We start from the raw sequence: 20,411 nt of genomic DNA, 5'->3' as shown, positions 1-20,411 counted from the left end.
AAGACAGGAAGAATTTTAAACCAAACTGTGAGCAAACTATTTAATTTCAAGAGCCCCAAATTTCTACTTGTGGCAACTGTCAAAATTATGCCCTGAACTGAGTTAAGGATGAGAGCATGTCAAAAATCTGGGATCTATGCTACAGTTCACCCACAAAAGGTTCTTACACTCACTAACCATTCTTGTACCCAGTGTGGGAATTAGAAAAACAAAGCAAACATTGAGCACAGGTAAAGGAAATTTTTAAAAGGTGGACATTTACTCTCTTGGTTAAAGGCATATCAACACCTATTCCCTTTGAGTAACAGAGAAACATGTCAAATATTTTCATCTTACCTGCCTTCAAAAAGAGAGAACATGCACATCACACATTTGCAATGGTTTACTAATAAAGGGGACAGACTCACAGTTTTTTTAAAAAGAGGGTGGTTCAAGTGTAGCAATACTGACTCAAACTGAAATGGAAGACAGCTTCTCCCTAGAATACTTTAGGATTTTTCAGAGTCCTTTTCCATAGAAGAAATATACTTGAAACATCCCAGTTAGTTGAGATGAGATTGCTAAAATACATACAGAACTAAAAAAACAAAAACACCCTCCCCCCCCCCCGCCAAAAAACCCAGCCCAACTGACTAAATTTAATCTTCTCAACTCCTAAATGTTCATGTTTGTTGGCAGTCCTTTTTCCCTAGTGCCTACCGCATAACTGCAAGGAATTTGCTTTCTTCTGTAAGGGAGGTCAATAAACAACTCATGTCACCAGTAGCCATATTGGTGGTGCTTACAGTGCTGGCAATGGGAGAGATGTTCTTGACATCATGAGGTGGGAAGAGCTATGGGAAAGGTTCTGAAGGATACTTGGTCTCAGGGCCCCTGACATCAGGCTGGCATGGTCCCTGTCAGCTATGATGGCATCAAAATCAATCTGCACCCCTCCCAGGTCATGGCTATGGAGGTTGTCAGTTGTGCCCATCACCTGGTTAGCACTTGGGGAAAGTAATTCAGAGTTGTTGGTGCTGGCCCCTGGTAGCAGGCAGTTGGTTTCTGAAATAGAGAATGAACCGGCTTTTATGTCTTGCTGACCACAGCGAGTGGTTTGGTCATAGAACTGACCAGAGTAACTCTGCACATTAGAACAGAGTTGATTGGGCTGCCCTTGTATCTTTGTCTTGATGCCGTTGACCCTGCAGGTCTGACCTGTGTCACTTTGCTGCAGAGTGAGGCTGTCCCTCAGCATAACCTGGCATCTGCTGTTTCCATGACCAGCACAGGCAGGTAGCTCCTGACAGCTTCCAAACTTGACAGCTCGCCCCCAGTGCTAGGGGCCCCTGGCAGGCTGTTCTCTGACCCTTGATATACATTGATATGTGAGGTAGTGCTAACCTGCCCTGGCATCTGCTGCCCCAGGCAGTCTGCCCCCAGCAGTGCATACTGTCGCTGAATAGCTGATGAGCCAATTTCCCTTGTCCCACTGGGTATTGGACTGGTGTGCCATTCACTGTGATGCCAGCTGATTCATTGGGCACCACCGACAGGCAAAAATTTGGCCGGTTCCCATTTCCTTGCATGGTGGTGCTTCTCAGCTTTGCCACTTGAATCCCGGCACCACGGGCACTATCCAGTGAGCCAGGGACCCTGGGCTATCTTTTGAGACAGTTCCCATACTGCTGGACCTTATAGGGCTGTTCATGGAAGGCATTTCTGTTGGTGCCAGTCCCACTATTGTGGCCCACCAGGTGCTCTGGCCCACCACAACATACTGCACTGCTCCCCAAGGGTCTAAAAGACCCCTGCTGGGCCAGTCTCTTTCCCCAAGGGATTCTGTGGGTGGGAACCCATGTTGTTGTATAATCCAAAGGCTCCAACTGGCTGAGTTGTGGATTGCTGGCCACATTTCAGCCTAGAGGAGGACAGGTTGGCACTGCCAGAGCTGACCTTGTTTCATTAAATGGGCACATCATCTTTGCTGCCTTCAGGGCAAGGCTGCTCCAGCTCACTGTACTGCTGGTTGGCCTGGCTGTCTGGCAATCCATGTTGGTCAAAGTCACCATGCCCACTCCCCAAGTTGGGTCTGTGGAGCACTTTGCTGTCATCAGAGAGGGCAGTCTGGAAGTGCTGTTCATACCCGGCTTGGTTCTGGGAATTTAAGTACTGCCCCATGCCATCGGGCAAGAAATCCTCATCGGTCAGGCTGGTCAGGTTCACATCAGTCTCCATGGTCAGGGACTCCAAGGTGACATTCTCAGTAATGCTCGGAGGACAAGGAGGTGAGTGGAAGTGGTGGGACTGGCCACCCTCGGGCGGTGTGTAATTCTGAAGCACTAAGTTACGCTTTTCCAGGAATGGAAGTAAAATTGGAGGGTCGACGCTATTCAGTGTTGAAATGCTGCACCCTGGGCAATGAGAGGCTCTATGAGATGATCCTCACTGGATCGCATCTCTTTTCACACTGTGCATCCTGAGGCAGAAGAGGGCGCGGGCTGTAACTGTGGGCTCCGCTATTGCCACATCTCTGAGGTGGGTAGGTATGGGCAGGGCCCCCACTGACTCTCTGCTGTCCCCAAGCAGGGTCATAAGGATAGGTTTTAGAAGTGAAAAAAATATTTGGAATTTGAACATATTGTGTTGAACAAAAAAAAATTGGAGTGTCTTTCAAAAGTAATATTTTTGAATGCTTTTCAGTAGTCAGAGGCAAATTATGCCTGATGTTTGTTATAACTTTCATTAAAGCAATTTAACAGGAGTGTGATCACTCAAATTTCAAGGAAAATGACATTTGAATCTCCCAACTCATTTTTATTTCTTTTGATTTTCAGCATTAAGAAAAGTCAAAAGCATGGATGAATCTCACAAACATAACATTGATCTAAATGAGCCAAAACACAGGATATATCATGCAATTTTATTTGTATAAAGCTTAGAACAAGGCAGAACTAATAATCTATGGAGTTGGGGTACAGTTGCCATTGTGGGCTAGTGACTGGAAGTAATACAAAGGTGACTTTGTGGGTCTTATAATATTCTGTTTCTTAATCTAGGTGTTGGTTACATGGGTATGTTATTCTGTGGAAAATTAATTGAGCTGATTACATATAATATGGGTTCTTCTCTCTATCTGAGTACAACACGATTCAACAAAAAGTTTATTTAAACCCTGGGTAGATAATTCAGTTGGTTAGAGTGTCATCCCCAAAAGCCAAGGCTATGAGTTCAATCCCTAGTCAGGGTACATACAAGAAGCAATTAAGAAATGCATAAATGAGTGGAACAACAAATTGCTGTTTCTCTTTCTGTCTCTCTTACTCTTATGAAAAAATCAATAAAATAAGTCTACTTAAGACAATCATTCTGATGTTCTTTGCCTCAAGACAGGTTACTTTTAGCCTATGATTCCTGGTAGCCAATCTTCATTTAATTAGGAAAAAACCTGAAATTACAATTATGAACCCACTGAAAATTTTTCCTGAATTTTAAGATTGCTCTTTCAGAAATTACTAGAGTCTTTGCTAGGCAGTGATCTGAGGAAGCCACTTGCTCCAAATCCCAGAAGTTCTAAGCATGTCACTACATTTTTTCCCCTAATGCTGAGGGTCAAAGCATTATAGATGTACTGAAGTCAAGGGTATTTTGCATAAAATTCAGAGAACTGAATTTTGATTGTCTAGAAATGCTACTGTAGTATGGGTATTATTCATTCATATTTCAACAAAAATAAAAATGAATCACATATATACAGCAAGTAGAGGTAAAAATCATTGAGTGTGATTTTACTATGCTAATTTCTTAGCCCCTATCCAACTCCTGGCATTAATGTCACCTCAGAAAAGAGATACTGTCATCTAGGGGGCACTATACCTTATCATTAATTGAGTCCAATCTTCCTTAAAACAAATAGGCAGAGCTGCACAGAGAATGGAAGTTTTTATTTGGCTTGCTAGTGAATAAGACTAGTATTAGCACAAATGGCCATGTAGAATTAAAAATAGTTTGGCTTGTTTATTATTTCAATTTTTAAAAGAAAGGCATTGAAAATTGATCTTGAAATATAGTATTTTGTATTATTACACAGTGCATATATTTTAGCAGATTTGAAAATGCTTAGTATATATCCCGGAAAGCTCTTATCACAGTAGACCACTGCACATTAAAAAATCTGTTCATTGTTTAGTGGTTGCTATAACAACAGTCTATCTCCACTGGAGAGAATTAGGATTACTTGTGCTGGCTCACAAGGAATTATAAGCTTGCTTTCCTCCACTTGCGGCCATAAACTACCATTTCGAGCACACACACGTGTGTGTGTAGGGACTGCTCGATAACATCATACCAGAAAATAAGTTTCTGGTGGCCATGAATGAAGGACACATCTATTTTGCTGTTTCTTTTTAAATATTTTATTTATTTATTTTTAGAGGGGAAGGGAAGGAGAGAGGGAGAGAAATATCAATGTATGGTTGCCTCTCTTTCGTTCCCTGCTGCGAACTGGGCTGCAACCAAGGCATGTGCCATGACTGGGAATGGAACCATGATCCTTTGGTTCACAGGCCAGTGCTCAATCCACAGAGCTGTGCCAGCCAGGGCTATCTTGCTGTTTCTTGTTTATTTACTTGTAAGTGATGTAGTGATGCCTTCCCAGGTAGACACCTTATAATTACTTCTGATGCTTTGGTTTTTTATCAAAAAGCAATTTTGTTTAAAGAGCAATTTTGCATAATTTTAAATTAAATTTCTCTCTCTCTCTCTCTGCTACAAATCTTGTTACCATCTCTTGTCATAGCCATTTATGTCTGTAGGGGGTGTGTGATGCTATTAATGGAAGTGCCTGCTAATGCTCTCCAGATAGGAGGGTAGATGGTGGTCAGGAAGATGTTCTCCATGATCACCTTATCCCAGCCTGCTGTTGTCATGTTTCAACATGTGGATTTAATTCTGAATGGAAATGCTAGCAGTATGACTGTCGAGTACCCTATGTAGAAGCACAGTGTCATGCACTTGAATTAACTCAGGGGGTATTGCAAGTTTCTCCTTTAGATCTGCATAACTTCCTGTCTTCAAGTGTATTAATTTTGAAATATTCATAAAGAGCAAAACAATAAAGGTGTGCTTTTTGTATAATGAATGTGTGGGTTGTGATATTTTGCTTTTCTCCTTTTCAATTTTCTACAACCATAGTGTATTCATTTAAGAACTTTATAATTATGTATAATTAGTTAAATTACCCTATTTGGGGGGTCTTCATCTTGAATTGATTTTAAATGTACAGAAATTTGACAAAGTAGACCAAAGAATTCCTGAATTTATTCATCAAATATCACCAAATGTTAATATTTATATAACTACAGAATAATTATAGAAAGCTAATTTTCAAAAATTGGAATTCAGCAGTAAGGAGGAGATTTTTCTCTTATCTATCATCTATTTATTATCTACGACCCATCTTTATATCAAAATGAATTCATGAATGTTTTTCAGTCTATGAAATATAATTCATTTCTATAATTATTTTATTGCTCAATTTACCCACATGTGGCAGTTGAGAGCCCTTTCAAGATGCCTCCTAAGCTCTTTGTCACAATAGCATCCTCTTTGACCACAGCCTTACTCCCCAGCATTTTGAGCTTATTTATGGCTTGTTGGGGAAGGCAGTGTACAAAAGGCAGCTTTTTATCTGAGCTGTGGAAAGGGTTAGGATTAGGACCAGCAAAAACAAAATAGGAATGGACAATGGGCAATGCACTATGTCCATATGTACTGTTTATGTGGTTAAGAACAAAAACAAATAAAACCCAATTATGTGCAAAATAAAAATTTAAAAAAATTTTTAAAGTTCATCTTGACTTTTCCCTGCCTCAGTACTATAATTCAATCAGTACTTCTGAAAACCCCTGGCTTCTTTTACTGGACACTAGTAATTGAAAAACCAAACCACAGTGCTGAGTGAATTATAGTTTATTTTTTATGTCAAACATTTTTTAAAATTTATTTTAACTGTTTTTAAAGTATAGTTTTCTGAATTTACTCCTATCCCAGCTCACCCCACCCAATGCTCCCCACCTCCCTCCCATTTCCACCCCCTTTGTTGTTGTCCATGTGTCCTTTATAACTGTTCCTGTAAACTCTTCCCCCTTTTCCCTGAAATTCCCTCCCCTCTCCCCTCTGGTCCCTGTCAGCCTGTTCTCTATTTCAGTGTATTTGGTTATATTTTGCTTGCTTGTCTGTTTTGTTGTTTAGGTTCCTGTTAAAGGTGAGATCATATGATACTTTTCTTTCACCTTCTGGCTGATTTCACTTAGTATAATGCTCTCCAGATCCATCCATGCTGTTGCAAAGGGTAGGAGCTCCTTTCTTTCTGCTGCATAGAATTCCATTGTGTAAATGTACCCTAGTTTTTTGATCCATTCATTTACTGATGGGCATCTAGGTTGCTTCCAACTCTTGGCTATTGTAAATTGTGCTCCTATGAACATTGGGGCACATAGGTTCTTTTTGTTGTTTCAGGGTTCTTATGATACAATACCAGCAGTGGAATTGCTGGGTCAAAAGGCATATTCATTTTTAGTTTTCTGAGAAAATTCCATACTGTTCTCCATAGTGGTTGTACCAGTCTGCAATCCCACCAACAGTGAACTAGGGTCCCCTTTTCCCCACAACCTCTCCAGCACTTGTTGTTTGTTTCTTTGTTTATGATGGCCATTCTGACCAGTGTGAAGTGGTATCTCATTGTGGTTTTAATTGGCATCTCTCTGATAACTAGCAATATTGAGCATTTTATCACGTGACTGTGGATCCTCTGTATGTCCTCCTTGGAGAAGTGTCTGATCAAGTCCTTTGTCTACTTTTTAATTGGGTTGCTTGTCTTCTTAGAGTGGAGTCGTGTGAGTTCTTTGTGTATTTTGGAGATTAAATCCTTGTCTGAGGTATCATGGGCAAATATGTTTTCCCACACAGTTGGTTCTCTTTTTATTTTAATACTGTTTAATTTAGCCATGCAGAAGCTTTTCATTTTGATGAGATCCCATTTTTTTTATTGTTTCCTCTATGTCCCTTGCTCTAGGGGACATATCAGTAAAAAATGTTGCTGCATGAAATATCTGAGATATTCCTTCCTATGTTCTCCTCTAGGACTTTAATGGTATCACAGCTTATATTTAAGTTTTTTATCCACCCTGAATTTATTTTGGTGTATGGTGTTAGTTGGTGCTTGAATTTCATTTTTTGCATGTAGCTGTTCAGTTCTCCCAAAAGCATTTGCTGAAGAGGCTATTTTTACTGCTTTTATGTTGTTGTCATCCCCTTTGTCAAATATTAATTGATCTTGGATACTTTAGTTTATTTCTGGGCTCTCTGTTCTGTTGCACTGGTCCATGGGCTTGTTTTTATGCTAGTACCAGGATGTTTTGATTACAGTAGCCTATAGTACAGCTTGGTATCAGGTATTGTGATCCCTCCTACTTTGCTCTTCGTTCTCAAAATTGCATCAGCTACTCAGGGTCATTTATGGTTCCATACAAATTTTTTAAAGTGTTTGTTCTATGTCTGTGAAATATGCCATTGGTACTTCAATAGTTATTGCATTGAATCTGTAAATTGCTTTGGGTAGTACGGACATTTTGATGATGTTAATTCTTCCAATTCATGAATATGGTATATGTTTCCCTTTGTTTGTGACTTCCTTGATTTCTTCAGTGTTGTGTAGTTTTCTGCATACTGTTTTTTTACTTCCTTGGTTAGATTTATTCCTAGGTATTTTATTTTTCTTTTTGCTATGTGGAAATTTTTTTTAAATTTTCTGCTTCTGCTATTTCATTGTTGGTATACAAAAATGTCTTTGATATCTGGATATTGACTTGTATCCCACTGTCTTGCTAAATTCATTTATTAGGTTGAACAGTTTTTTTGTGGAATCTATAGGATTTTCCATGTGCACTATCAAGTCATCTGCAAACAGTGACAGTTTTGTTTTCTCCTTTCCAATTAGTTGCCTTTTATTTCTTTTTCTTATCCAATCTCTGTGGCTAAAACTTCCAATACTATACTGAATAGAACTGCTGAAAGCAGACAGCCTTGTCTTGTCCCTGATCATAGTGGAAAAAAGTTTAGTTTTAGCCCATTGAGTATGATGTTGGCTGTAGGTCTCTCATATATTGCCTTTATTATGTTGAGGAATGCTCCCTCTATTTCTACTTTTCTGACTGTTTTTATCTTAAATGGATGCTGTACTTTATCGAATGTTTTTTTATGTCTGTTCATATGATCCTGTGATGTGATGTATTACATTTACTGATTTGCAAATATGGAACCATACTTGCATCCCTGGGATGAATGCTACTTGGTCATGGTGTATGACCTTTTTAATGTGTTGTTGGATGTGGTTTGCCAATATTTTGCTGAGGATTTTAGCATCTATGTTATTCAGTAATATTGGTCTGAAGCTTTCTTTCTTTGTTGTGTCTTTATCTAGTTTTGGGGTTAGGATAATGCTGGCTTCATAAAAAAAGTTTGGGAGTCTTCCATCATTTTGATATTTTTGAATAGCCTGTGAAGGACAGGGGTTAGCTCTTTCTTAAATGCTTTGTAGAATTTTCCTGTGAAACCATCTGGTCCAGGGCTTTTCTGTGACGGGAGTTTTTTGATTACTGCTTCAATTTCATCTGCTGTTAATGGTCTTCTCAGGCTTTTTGCTTCTTCTTCATTTAGTTTTGAAAGATTACATTTTTCAGGACATTTGTCCATTTTACCTAGGTTTTCAGATTTCCTGGGGTACAGTTCTTCATAGTAATTCCTTAGAATATTTTTTATTTCTGTGATGTTAGTTGTAATCTTTTCTTTTTCATTTCTGATTGTGTTTATTTGTGTCCTCTCTCTTTTTTTTCCTTGATGAGCCTGCCAAGGGCTTGTCGATTTTGTTTAACTTTTCAAAAAAAACCGGCTCCTGAATTCATTGATCCTTAGAATTGTGCTTTTGGTTTCTATGTCATTTAATTCTGCTCTGATCTTGGTTAATTCCTTCCTTCTACTTGCTCTGGGCTGTCTTTGTTGTTCCTCGAGTTCTTCTAGGCATAGGGTTAGGTTGTTAGTTTGAAATGTTTCTATCTTCTTTAGGTAAGCCTGTATTGCTATGAACTTCCCTCTCAGGACTGCCTTCACTGTGTCCCATAAGTTTTGGACTGTGGTGAGTTCATTTTCATTGTTTCCAGAAACTTTATTATTTCTTCCATAATTTCATTCTTCACCCATTAATTGGATAATGGCATGCTATTCAATCTCTATAATTTTGAGTGCTTTGGTGTTTTTGCTTTGGGGTTGGTTTCCAGTTTCAGTGCCTTGTGATTAAGGAAAATGGTTGAAATGATTTCAATTTTCTTGAATTTGTTGAGACTCATTTTGTGTCCTATCATGTGGTCTATCTTTGAAAATGTTCCATGTGCATTTGAAAAGAATGTGTATTTAGTTTCTTTGGGATGAAGGACTCTCTCTATATATCAGTTAAGTCTATTTCATCTAGGGCATTGTTCAATGCCACAATGTCTTCGTTGATATTTTGTTTGGAAGATCTGTTTATTTTTGACAGTGGTGTGTGAAGGTCCCCAACTATAATTGTGTTGCTGTCAATATCTTTCTTGAAGTCCTCTAAGATTTTCTTTATATTTGGGTGCTCCTCTGTTGGGTGCATATATATTTACGATGTTAATGTGTTCTTGGTGGATTCTTCCCTTGAGTATTATTAAGCGACCTTCTGTGTCTCTTTTTATGGCCCCCTTTTTGAAGTCTATTTTGTCTGATATGAGTATTGCTACCCCGATTTTTTTAAAATAATTCATTTGCTTGAACAATTTGTTTCCAGCCCTTCACTCTCAGTCTGTGTAGGTCTTTTGTCCTGAGGAGGGTCTCCTGTAGGCAGCATATGTGTGGGTCATGCTTTCTTATCCATTCAGCTATTGTATGTCTTTTGATTCTATCATTTAATCTATTTACATCTAATGTTATTATTGATAGGCACTTATTCATTGCCATTTGTGTACCCGAGTTCCTCTCTGTCTCTCTTTTCCTTCCTTTCCTTAAAGCAGTCCTTTTAGTATTTCTTGTAGAGCTGGTTTGGTGGAGGCATATTCTTTTAGACTTCTTTTGTCTTGGAAGCTCTTTATTTGGCCTTCTATCTTGATTGAGAGCATTGCTGGGTAAATTAGCCTTGGTTGGAGTCCTCTGGTTTTCATTACTTGTAATATTTCTTGCCATTCTCTTCTTGCTTGGAGCATTTCCATTGAGAAGTCAGGAGCCCTTATTGGGCTTCCTTTTACATTACTTCCAGTTTCTTTCTTGCTGCCTTTAGGATTCTCTCTTTATCTTGGATTTTTCCATTTTAATTATGATATGTCTTAAAGTGAGCATCTTTGGGTTCCTCTTGATTGGGACTGTTTGTGTTTCCTGGATTTGTGTCACTTTTTCTCTCATTAAATTAAGGAAGTGTTCCATCATGACTTTTTCAAATAGGTTTTTTATCTCTTGCTCTTCTTCTCCTTCTGGTATCCTTATTATTCAGATATTATTATATTTCATATTGTCTTGAATTTCTCTTAATCCCTCTTCATTCTTTCTGAGCCTCTTTTCCTTTTCTTGGTCTTTCTGGGTGTTTTTTTCTACTTTGTCCTCTAACTCGCTGATTCGATCTTCTGCATCATTGATCCTGCTTTTGATTCCTTCCGCTGTGTTCTTCAGTTCATAAATTATACTCTTCATTTCCTCCAGCCCTTGTTGATAGTTTCTATTTCCTTTTTCATGTTGACATGGTTTGCATTGAGTTCGTTGTAGTTCCCCTATAGTTTCTGGTAGCTCATTGTGAGCTCTTTGAATTTCCTGAAAACCAGTGCTTTGAATTCAATATCTGATAGCTGACTTGCCTCTATTTTACCTAGCATTCTTTCTAAGGCTTCCTCTTTTATTTCATTTGGGGATTGGTTTTTGTCTTCCCATTGTTTGTGAAACTCTTCTTGTTAGCTTTAGCTTGAAGAAGCTGCATGATTAAAGTGATTAAAATGATTTGTTCTGGCTCCCTGGGTTTATGGTGTGAACTTCTATGGTAGAATACCTGTGAGATTCAGTGGTGTGGTCTCCTTGATCTTCCAAGCTCACGGGTCTTGGGTTGTCCTCTAAGTTGGCTCTGTGTTTGTCTTTGGGTTTTGATCATGTTTGATTCTCCTTTTGTGGGTCCTTCCCACCAGTTGTTTAACTGATGGTCTCTCTCTCCACCACCCATTTTAATTTGTTGTGCTGGTGAGGGAAAATTTGTGCTGAAGCTAGTTCTTTCCTTTGTACAAGGTTTTGAGGATTCTCTTTTGTTATTGTTCAGTTGTTTGTACTGAGTAGTTTCTCCACTATTTAGTTGTATTTCCAGATAGGTCCTGGATTGAGGTTTGTGTGGTTTCCACTCCTTCAATCACCTTCTTCTGTTGTTATCTGTTAATGGGTTTTTTGTTGTTGGGTTTCCTCTTCCAGTGGGTATCCTGGTGTTCACTGCTTTTACCTTTTACTTACTCTTTTCTTTTTTATCAGTTGGAGGGGAAGGCCAAATGATTTATGGCAGCAGGAGAGTATTTTGTGATATTTACATTAGTAATCAGTAGAGAAGAGATCCTTTGGCTATGTATCGTGTTAACCATGATCTCCAGCCCAACTAGCCACTTTTAAGAAAGGATGGAAAGAAGATAAGACTCTTGTTGGGGAGTGAAGGATTTTGAGTTTTATCTAGAAAGGAGTGATATTGTGGGAGGTCAGATTCTGAGGTAAGGTGAGAGTAAAGGATAGTGAATAGGTGTAGTGTATGAGAGAATAGAGTTAACCACTATAGTAATAGAGTTCAGGAAACTGAAGTGGGCTGATCAGTTCAGGAAACTGATCAGCGCTAAGATCTGGGAGGGGTGTTGGGAAGTATTTATAATTGTATGGAACAGCTACTATTTACAATAATATTAGCTGTTAGAGGTAATAGCTAATTGTTCCTCTGTTAATATTAGAGGAACAATCATATGACAGAATCTATGTGATCTGGATAACATGAATAGGCGGTATAGAACTTTGAGTAGTGTGCGAAAGGAACACAAGTAATGTGAAGGATAGAAAATTAGAAGTACACTGTGGAAGAGAAAACAGGGGAAACCTGTCAAATGACACAATATAACCAGCCAAGCAAAGAAGACTATACAGAAAGAAGAGGAATATGAAAATACTATTTAAAAAAGATGTAAGAGTAATGAAAAAATAATAATACAAACATTCAGTAGTTTGTAGTTTCTCTTCAATAGCAAAGTGAAATTTGTCTCACTGTTTCAACTGTTGGGATGCCGCCTCTTTGGGTCCAATTCTGGTCTTTTCACAGTTCCAAGTTTTTGGTCTCACTTGTGGGTATTAAAAAAAAAGGCAAGAGAAGGGAGGAAGAAGAGAAACATTGGAAAGAAAGGAAGCAAGAATAAAGCAAGAAAGAAGAAAAGGGAGGAAAAAGGTATTGAAAGATAAAGCAATAATGAAAATAAAAACAAATAAAAATTACAAAATAAAAACACAAATAAATGTTTTTTGCTGGTTTCAAACTGGCCAAACTGGTTTTTCTGGTCTTGCTGGCTGCAGCAGTCTGAGGGATGATTGGTGCAGCCTTTCTCCCTTCCTGATGTGCGCTCAGCCAGTCTTGCAAGCACTTTCCCAATAGCTAGTCTAGTGTCTCTCTCCAGCGCCCCAAGAGAAGGATCCAGGTCTTCTTTAGAGCGCTCTTTCCTCCGGGATCATTGCCATGGGCTGGGGTGCAGGTACGCATCCTTACCTGGCCAGGCTGCCTGGGTCCCGTGGGCTTGGGCAAGAACCCTTCCCAGTGCTGTGGGAAACACAGGGACTTCCAAGCAACCCGATTGCCGGAAGCAACACAGGGATTGCTGGCCGACTGGGTGGGGAGTAAGCCCAGCGGCTGTTGCAGGAGAATCCCCCAAACAGTTTTATTTTTGAGAAATTCCTCCTACTCAAGCCTGCTGCTCAGTACAACCCAATTCTCCAGCCAGACTGGTGATTATCAGGCTTAGTGTGACTCACTGCAGAACTCTCAACTCTCCCAAGTCTCCGACCACACACTCCACAGGTGATTATGGCCCTTGTGCATTTGCCTCTTTGTCCTTACTCCCCTCTCTGCAACTTCAAACAACGAGGTCTCTCCTGGTGCTGCTCAAATCATGCTTGGCTGGGGAGGGAGGGAGCAGTCGACCCGGTTCTCTCCCAAGGACTCTGGCAGGCTCTCAGCTCCTAAAAAGTTTGTGGTAGACCCAGCATCAGGCACTGGGTGCGGGAGGGCGGGGGGCAGGTCCAGGACCTGGGGCTACAGCCCTGTCCCCATGCTGGTCCCTGGGACCTTATTGTCCTGCAGCAGTCTCCTTATCATCTTGTTTTTCAGTGTCCACTACAATTTCTGCTCTCTTATTTTTATATATGCTGGGGTACTGTTGGCTATTTGCTCTGTTCCTCCATAGATCACCCAGGTTTTTCTCTTGTATGTAGGGGGAAGTGGAATCTGCTCTCTCCTACTCAGTCACCATCTTCCAATGTCAAAGAAAATTTTATTAGTTCACTATTTCCTTTTGCTGTTGATATAAGTTATGCTTTAAACTAGAATTTTATTTACAAACTATATTTCTAATACAAAGTATCTTATTTTTGAAATCAATTTTTTTCTGATTATAAAAGTAATATACATGTACTGTGGAAAATTTTAAATAGAGAAAGATGGATAATGTTTGATTAAAGTGTCAATTAGTCCTTATCAGCTTGTATATAAACTAAGCTTTGGAAGGAAGGTGCAGAGATTTATTCACTTTGCTGCCATTTGGGACAGCTTCAGTTATGTCTCATAACCACTTTGAGTTGTAAAAAAGATTGGGAAGATGAATTTTTATCATCTCTAGACTCTGGGAGCTGGGATTGGCTATTGAATGGGATGTGTACAGTGATACAGTTGTGAAGCAAGAAAGGAGCCTTGGACTTCAGACATTCAAGAGATTTGGATCCAAGATGTAGGAGGAGCAAGAGGAAGCTATACTAACCTCCTCCCAGGACCAATATGGAATTACAACTAAATCGTAGAGAAATCATCTAGAATAACCAATTAAACACTAGCCGGAGAGAAGCCTTTATAACCAAGGGCAGACAGAACAAACCACTTCACCACCATATGACTGGCGGGAGTGTAGAGGAGACATGAGAGGGCTGGCTGGGTTGGCAGCAGCTGAAGTGCTGGAGGGATATTTCAGTGGCTGGGGGTTCTTCTTGAGAAGTGTGCATTAAAAATCCCAAGCTGGGCTCCCCAGTTTATAGCTTCAGAGCCACAAAATAACCCAAATAACATCTAGCTGTGAAAAGCAGCAGCTATTTTGTCCTCTGGAGATATAGAGAGCCTCTTAAAGGGTCAAAACACAAAATTTCATTTGCAGCTACTTACTCTGGGTGCCAGCAAAGGGAGGGCAGAGTGGATTAGAGACACTTGAGGAAAGTTTTTTGTTTGTAGCTCTGGGGAGAAAACTGTAGGAACATCCACCAGGATCCATGTACTGAGTCATATCACAAACTGCAAGAGCCATTACTCTCACAGTGAGCACTCCTCTCTGAAGGGTATCAGCCTGAGGGGAAACAACAGCCCCACCTACAGGAATTACTTTGTTCCACCCTGTGGTGCTTAAACCAGGCTGCAGATCACAACTTGATTATATTAACAACATTCCTTTAACAGCTGATTAGTATTAACAGCTAAGGGAGAAATTATAAAGCAGTCAAAATGGGAAGAGAAGGAAACAGATCTCAATTGAAAGAACAAGTGAGTTTTCCAGAAGAACTAAATGACATAGAATGGAGGCAAGCAATTTATTAAAAAGAGAGTTTAGAGCAGGGGTGTCAAACTTATTTTCACCAGGGGCCACATCAGCCTTGCAGTTGCTTTCAAAGGGCCAAAACAGTTTTAGGACTGTATAAACCTAACTACTCCTTAACTCTTAAGGAGTTGAAATTACATTTGGCTCTTTGAAGACAACTGTGAGGCTAATGTGGTCCCTAGTGAAAATGAGTGTGAAACCTTGGTTTAGAGTAATGATTATAAGGATACTAAAATCATGAAAAATCACATAGAAACAATAAAAAAGGACCAGTAAAAAATAAAGACTGCAACAACTGAAATAAATAATACACTGGAAGAAATAAACAGTAGGGTAGATGAAGCAGAGGATAGAATCAGTGTTTTGGAAGACAATATAGAAAGAAGACAATATAGAAAAAAACACCGAGGTAGAGTAGCAAAAGGAAAAAAATAAATTGAAAAAATGAGCACTTAAGAAACATTTTGGACAACAAGAAGCATAACAACATCTACATTATGGGAATATCAGAAGAATAAAAGAGTGAGCAAGGGAACAAGAACCAATTTGAAGAAGTAATGATAGAAAACTTCCCTAATTTGGTGAAGGAAAAAAACACACAAGTCTGGGAAGCTCAGAGAGTCACAAATAAGTTGGATCCAAAGAGACCTACACAGGGATACATCATAATTAAAATGACAAGGCTTAAAGACAAGGAAAGAATACTAAAAACTGCAAGAGAAAGGCAGGGAGTTACTTACAAGTGAGGACAAATTAGTCTGGAATTTGATTACTCAATAGGAGCATTTCAGGCTGGAAGGGAGTGGCCTGAAATATTCAAGGTGATGTTAACCAAGGAACTACAACCAAGGCTACTTTACTCAGCAAGGCTACCATTCAAAATCAAATAAGAAATAAGGAGCTCCCCGGATAAGAAAAAGCTAAAGAAGTTTGTTAGCATCACACCAGTACTGCAACAGATGTTAAAGGATTTGCTTGAAGGAGAAGAAGAAGGAGGAGAAGGAGGAGGAAGAGGAGGAGAAAGAGAAAAGTCTAACAGTTAAATGGTACTGCATGTGTATCTATCAGTAGTTACCTAAAACGTAAATGGCTTAAATGCTCCAACCAAAAGATAGAGGGTAACTGAATGGATAAGAAAAGACCCATATAAATGCTACCTCTAGGAGACTCATCTCAGATCAAAAGATACACACAGAGTAAAAGTAAAGGATTGAAAAAATACATTTCATGCAAATGGAAAAGAAAAAAAAGTGAGTTAGCAGTACTTATATCAAATAAAATAGACTTTAAAACCAAGACTGTAGTAACAAACAAAGAAGGACAGTACATAATACTAAAGGGAACAATCCAACAAGAGGATATGACCCTAGTAAACATTTATGTACACAACATAGAAGTATCTAAATATGTAAAGCAAATCTTGATGGACATAAAGGGAGACACCAACAAAAATATAGTCATATTTGGGGATTTTAATATCCCATTGATGTTGGGGACCACTCTATGTGGTTTTGGAGATTAGGCTTGTGAGAGCACGCCCTGAAAGGGGCTAGTAAGTCTTCCTGGAAAACCAGGTAATGCAGGTGTCAGGCAAGACCTGGCTGTAACACCAAGGGTTTCCATGAGAATCAGGAAATGTATATTTTATGCTAACACCTTGCTCTTCCTAGCATAGCCCTATTGTTGCAAACCAGATGTCTAAGTTCAAGGCACAAGTTGCAAACTTCTCATCTTATGAAACATGTCTTAACACCATCTGGCATTGGCATGACTAACAGACCCTGACTATAACATCTGTCTGTGTTCCTTTAATTGTTATTTATAGATAATACCTGTTTTTCTATGACTAGAGGCTTTTGATATGGATTTATGACCTATGCATGTATGCTGTATACCCCTACACATACCATTCCCAATAAAAGCCATTCGGAAGAAGGGCTTAAAGCATTCCTCACTAGAGGGAATCACCACCCATTTTCTCACCAAAGAACAGGATTATGTCTGGACAAACTCAGTTCTCATCCACGACAGCCAGAAGAGCTCTGCTGGAAGGGGCATCTCCTACACATTGACTTCAGTGGATAGATCTTTCAGACAAGAAATAAACAAGTAGATTGAGACCCTAAATAACAAACTAAAGCAGATGGATTTAATCGATATTTTTAGAACATTTCACCTCAAAGTAGAAGAATGTACATACTTTTCAAGTGCATATGAAATTATTTCTAGAATATACCACATGTTAGGACACCAAAAAACTCTCAATACATTTAGCAAGACTGAAATATCAAGCAGCTTCTCTGACCACAATACTATGAAAATAGAAATCAATAACAAGAACACTGAAAATCATCTAAGACATGGAAGCTAAATAACATGTTATTAAACAATGAATGGTTTAATAATGAGATCAAAGAACAAATCAAAAGATACCTTGAAACAAATGAAAATGAGGACACAATGATCGAAAATTTGTGGGACACAGAAATCAATCCTAAGATGGAAATGCATAGCATTACAGTCCCATCTAAAAAGAATAAATAAAGTTCAAGTAAACAAACTACTTCACACTTAAAGGAACTTGAAAAAGAACAACAGACAAAGCCAAAATAGTAGAAGGAATGAAATAATAAAAATTAAAGCAGAAATAAATGAACTAGAGTCTAAAAATGATTTAAAAGATCAATGAATCGAAGAGCAGGTTCTTTGAAAATATAAAACAGATTGACAAGCCTTTGTCAATCACACTTACCAAGGTAAAAGCAGGTTCACCAAGGAAAAAAAAGAAGTGATACAAATTAATAAAATCAGTAATGAAAGAGGAGAAATAACACATGATGTTGTGGACCACTCTGCCTGGTTCTAGGGATTGTAACTCTACCCCCTGTGGCTAAGGATGAATGAGTGACCTCTGGAATTCGAGCTGCAGGAGACAAAGCTTGTCTCTGGTAGCAAATGCTGCCTCAGTTTCCTCCACGCCCCCAAAGCATGGTTGGAAGTCCTTGACCACCAAGACCCCACAGAGGAGGGGCAACCTAGGCCATACACGATCACTTGGGAGGGCATCATGGAAGAACTCAGGGGGGGCTGCAACAAAGAGGGAGCAATGGACTCTCGCCCCCACCCCCAGCTTTGACAAAGCCTGAGTCCCCATGTACTCTGAGAGATGCATTTCCTGGCTCCAATCCCCTTAAGCCTGAATACCTGTTGGAGAGGGGTGCAGGTCCTTGTCTTGCTAGAGCGTGTCCTGGGGAAAAATCTGGCATCACAAAGACTTCCTGATAAACCTGTGAAATCTGCTCTGCTAAGAGTGCTTTCATTCATGTGTTAAGGGTTTGAGCAGGAAACCCTAAAACTCTGCTCCTGAAAGACTCAGACTCAGACTAAGCCCTCAGATTTCTTTGATTCTTGCCACCTTGTATGCCTGTGTATTACAATCCAATAAAAGCCCCTGGAGAAGGGGGCTCAACACCTTTTTCCCTGAGAAACTGGCCACTGCTCAATGCCTTTTTCCTCTGGGAAACTGGCCACCTATCCTCCCCAAAATGATCACATCAAGTCTTAGTCATGTTTACTCTCATCCATGGCACACAGGGGGATTTGCAAAGAAAGTTGCCCCCACAACATGACACCAAGGAAATACAAAGGATCATAAGAAAATATTATGAGGAACATATTTTTAAATATTATGAACACCAAAATATTATGCCAACAAACTGGACAACCTGGATGAAAAGAATAAATTCCTAAAAAGGTACAATCTTCCAATACTAAATCAGGAAGAATAAGAGAATCTGAGTAGACAGATTCTACTAATGAAATTGAAATTTCATTCTATCTAATGAAATTGAAGCAGTAATAAAAAAAATCCCAATGAACAAATCCCTGAACCAGATAACTTCACAGGTGAATTTTTCCAAATATTCCAAGAACTAACATTTCTCAAACAATTTCATGAAATTCAAGAGGAGGGGAGGCTCCCAAACTCATTTTACAAGGCCAGCATTATCTTAATTCCAAAACCAGATAAAGACACTACAAAGAAAAAATCATAGGCCAGTATGCCTGATGAATATAGACACTAAAAACCAACAAAATACCAGCAAACTAAATACAGCAATGAGTCAAAACACAGGAACACCATGATCAAGTGGGATTTATTACAGGAATGCAAGGTTGGAACAACATTTACAAATCAATAAATGTGATTCATCACATAAACAAAGGGAAGGATAAAAACCACATATCCTATCAATAAATGCAGAAAAAGCTTTTGGTAAAATCCAGCACCCATTTATGAAAAAATTCAGCAAAATGGAGTGGTGTAACATAGCTGAACATAATAAAGGACATGTATGACAAACCTACTGCCAGCATCATACTCAGTGGGCAAAAACTACAAGCATTCCCCTTAAGATTAGGAACAAGACACAGATGTTTGCTTTCACTTCTGTTAATCAACATAGTACTGGAATTCTTCTCATCTGATTGCCACAGACAAGAAGTGATAAAAGGCATCCATATTGGAAAGAAGAAGTAAAATTGTCTTCATTTGCAGATGACATGATACTGTACATTAGAACCCCAAAGATTCCACCAAGAAACTATTAGATCTAATAAATAGCTCCAGCAAAGTAGCAGGATACAAAATTAATATATAGGAATCCATTGCAGTTTTTGATGCTATAACATATTAACAGAAGGAGAGATTAAGAAAACAATCCAATTCACAATTATTTAAAAAAAGAATAAAATACCTAGGAATAAACCTAACCAAGGATGTAAAAGACCTGTACTCAGAAAATTATAAGACATTGAAGAAAGAAACTGAAGAAGATAAAATAAATAGAAACATACAGTGTTCATGGATAGGAAGAATTTACATCATTAAAATGTCCATACTGCCCAAAGCAATCTATAGGTTCAATGTAATTTCTATCAAGATTCCAGTGATGTATTTCACAGAACTAGAACAAATATTAGAAAAGTTTATATGGAGCCACAAATGGCCCAGCATAGCAACAACAATTCTGAAAAAGAACAAGGTTGGTGGCATTACACTACTAATATCACACTGTGCTGTAAGTACATAGTAACCCAAAGAGCATGATACTGGTGTGAAATCAGACATATAAGTCGATGGAAAAGAATAGAGAACCCAGAGATAAACCCACACTTTTACATCCAATCGATATTTGGCAGAGACCGCAAGCACATACTATAGACTAAAGACAGTTTATTCAATAAATGGTGTTGGGAAAATCGAACAGGTACATGCAGAAGAATGGAATTGGACCACCTGCTTACACCATGCACAAGCATAAATTCAAAATGAATCAAAGACTTAAACGTTAGACCCAAAACCATGAAAATCCCAGAAGAAAACAGAGGTCGCCAAATCTCAGACATTACTTGGATACATCTTTTTTATCAGACATATCTCTTCAGGCAATGAAAACAAACAAAAAATGGAACTTCATCAAACTAAAAAGTTTTTGCACAATAGAGAAAATT

General features: G+C 38.9%; 1 pseudogene; it reads right to left on the bottom strand.

The window, feature by feature from the left end:
* Nucleotides 1-617: 617 nt before the first annotated feature.
* LOC119004214 (transcriptional activator GLI3-like) lies at nt 618-2,574 on the bottom strand (annotated as a pseudogene).
* Between the last annotated feature and the right edge of the window lie 17,837 nt (nt 2,575-20,411).

This window comes from Sturnira hondurensis, unplaced genomic scaffold (assembly GCF_014824575.4).
Source record: "Sturnira hondurensis isolate 20B ecotype Veracruz unplaced genomic scaffold, ASM1482457v3 Scaffold0001304, whole genome shotgun sequence".
Lineage (NCBI taxonomy): Eukaryota > Metazoa > Chordata > Mammalia > Chiroptera > Phyllostomidae > Sturnira > Sturnira hondurensis.
This window is presented reverse-complemented; position numbering and strand designations above follow the sequence as displayed.